Source organism: Sycon ciliatum, chromosome 1, assembly GCF_964019385.1.
Source record: "Sycon ciliatum chromosome 1, ocSycCili1.1, whole genome shotgun sequence".
In the NCBI taxonomy this organism is placed as follows: Eukaryota; Metazoa; Porifera; class Calcarea; order Leucosolenida; family Sycettidae; genus Sycon; species Sycon ciliatum.
In genome coordinates this window covers 16795879-16799378 of record NC_088643.1, presented here as the reverse complement: position 1 = coordinate 16799378, position 3500 = coordinate 16795879, and positions in this window count along the sequence as shown.

Genomic DNA, 3500 nt, shown 5'->3' with positions numbered 1-3500 from the left:
GCTCTACGAATCATGGAAAGGTCCCAGTCATGTCTGTTTTCGGCTAAGACAAAGACATCAGGGACAGTGATGTTGGTTTTCTTCAGTTCTTGCTTTCTAATAATAATGTCGATCCATCTGGTTGGTGGACCCGTACCGTGGATTAGCTACTGAGTACTGTGCTGTACATTATCATTGTATGGAACGTGAACATGGTGAGTCGCTTTGCTGTGCCGTGACTTCGCACATGGCAAAGCATCTCGACTCAAGTTCTCAACTGATCATGCAGGGTTCTACTTCTAGCCAAAAGGGATACTAGTAGGCCGGGACGCCCGGCGGCGCGGCCCCGCCCGACCTGATGACATGGTTCCTACTCTGATGCCGCACCTCCTACTTGTCTTTGCCTTACTCTGATGGACAATACTGATAGCCCTAACGGCCTAAGCCCACCAACCTGTGGTTACATTAGGGACCGGCGGATTCTGCTCAAAAAGCAGTGAAATTGGCAGAACCATACAAACCTTGTGGCGGGCAACACCTCGAATTCTGCTCCATTTTTTATCCACATACCAAACATGCATGAAACTTACCAGAAAAAGTACGGAGTTCTGCCAATTTTTCTGCCGGCAGAATCCGCCCGACCCTAGGTTACATGCACTACAGAGTACAGTCCATTCATTGGAAACTGACACCCTAACATTTTTGGTGTCTCCCTCACATGTACATGTGCATGACTGTAGTTGTAGATATCGTGAAAACAACAGTACATCCTGCAATGTGAGACCAGTGCAATTACTCCTTGCCACATAATTCGAGGCCAGAAAAGTCCAAGAACAGGGAAATAGAAATTTAGCCAGGGTTTACAAAATTAGGACAGGTATGCCATGGCAAAATGTGTGGAGAAGTAGATCCCAAAACCCAGATTTTTGAAATTTAAAGTGGGTTTTTGATTCTCAATTCAGCCCTAATCAGATTTTCAAAACCAGCGGGATTGTTACCGATGAATGGACTGTAACTTTTCTACTTTTGCGATTGTTTGATATTCACACATACATGTGATTCTATTGTGAAATCATGGTTCAACACCCATATCACAAGTTCAGATGGTCCCAAGACTCCCAACGGACCGACCGGGGCTCTACCAACCGTGGATGGTTGTAGTAAGGTCACTGTTTCCGAACACGGTGTCTTCCACCTTGTTTATGCTGTCAAACCAGCAATACGTACATGTATTATCAAGTTTGTTTTGTTTTGTTTTGTTTTACAGTGGTCCCTGTATAGGCCAGCACCATTTGTGCTAAAGAAGTCCTGCTGGATTAGGGAAGGTGCTGGATTAACGACAAATACAGTCAACCCCAGCACCCCCTTAGAACTAGCATGATTTTCAGTAGCCAAAGTGTCCTCTTCATGCACATTGCAGCAGTAAATCAGATTTCTCAGCACCATACGAGTAGATTTAGCGGCAATTCTTATGTTGTAGCGTTGTTCTCTTATTTAGTCTCCTCTCGATTTGGTTATTTCTCTCTTTCTTATTTAGCCGCTGACCGCTTGAACTCAGTTCCTGCATCCGTCCGCCTTGCTGCTTCACCAAGTCAATTTCGTATCGCAATCCTAGATTGGCTAGGGTACCCCGTAAGGAGACCATAGGTCTGTGGGGACCCCCCTAGAGAAATATGAATAAATACTATACTAATACAGTCAAGACAATCGGCTGGTACTTTTGCTCACCTCACAAAGATTCACCTAGGGTTCCCTGTAATAAGGCCATGCCTGTTGGGACTCCCCTAGTCAAATAATAAAACTACTACTAAAACTATACTAATAATACTATACATGAGATGATGAGTTGACAAGTTTCGAGAAGAAGGCTTCATGCATTGTACACAGGTTTCACTGTAGTACTAGTAGTAGTACTGTTGTCACTCAATGACTCATGCTGGAACGCGACTAGATGGTTCCAGGTGACAGCGTTGCGAGACGCGAGACGGCCAATGCCAATGACCCTCCCTGGCCTGGTCTCAGCGTTTGTTCTAAACCAGCTCCAACACTCAGTCCAAGTGTGAAATGGACTCACCTGACTGCTAGGCGAGGTGTTTGTCGCGCTGAAAACAGAGCATCATTGCAAGTAATAATAATATTATTATTATTGGTAGCACCAGTGATGTATGGCCATTACTGGCATTATGCTCGGAGCGCACTACAACATGCAATGATGTCGGTAGCCTACTCAACTCTCAAGCTTAGCTGGTGAGGGTGCCCGAAACACTGTGTAGGCTTCCAGTGGAACTGGAAGGTGCAACACTAACATGCTTCGAATGCTCCATGATCTATGCGGTACATGAGACATGTATACACAGTCGTGAGTGGGCGACCTGTCAATTAGTCGGCAGGAAGCTGAGCGCATGACTCCAGCTACGAGAGACACTACTCCTTGTCCCCTGTCTATCACGCTCACTGATGTCGTGACGTATGTCTGCTGGGATTAGTGGGAAGCGTGATTAGTTCTTGCCCAGATCCTTTTGGCGTGTAGAACGCGAGATTGAGAAGCAGCTGAGATACATGTAACATGACTTGTTGTACACATGCACGCCATGTACGTACCGTGGTGACGAGGTCTCAAGCATTCTATACAGCCAAAGCTAGCATACACTGATGCAGGATGTTTTCCGCTTCTTGACTGTCGGCAATCTGTCGCCCACTGGATGCTCATCTATCATTAATTTTCTTTGGGACCATGGCTAAGTAGTACTGTAAAAGCCATATTTAGATATAACGAAGTGCTAACTCTAACGAGTTAATTAACGAGGAGAAATCTGTTGTTAAAATAGAAATCGTTATACAGAAATCGATACATATACTGTCCTATTGAGCGTTGAGAATGAGTGAGAAATCGTTACCTTTGGTACACGTAAACCAGTCAATTTTGGGAAATCGATATGCGCCTCGTTAGTTAGAATAATGGCTTTTACAGTACATATGCTTGAGATGGTTTGTTCGATTACCAGCCACTACACGTTCAGAGTTCACACATTTCTTCTTGAGCAGGTAGTCAACATAGCTGGGCTCCTTGACTTGCAGCAGAAGCATGACACGATGATGTAGTTCTTAGTGTTCATTACTTAATGGTAGTACAGTGTAATACTAATAGTATAAGTAAGGAGAAAACAGTTCTGAACACTTCTTCTCTTCACGTGTACATTTCACGTTCACATGTCTCTCGCATGTAACCATGGTAACTGTTTGTTACTTTCAGGTTTGCCGAGTGGACGGTCCGATGGTCTTCCTGTGTGCTCTGGATGGCAGGCGTGAGTCAGTCAAGTGAGAATGCAAGTCGGTAGGAAAACCGCGAGCTCCCATGTAGGGAGCAACACACTCTTCCCCTACTATCGCCGAAGTCGCACCAACCTCTTCTTCACATTATTTGTTACTATTGTCATAAAGCATGGTTACCGCACAGTGAGTTAGTGCTCTTGATCGTCAATACTATAAGTATAAATATAATCATAAGCCAACCATATCAT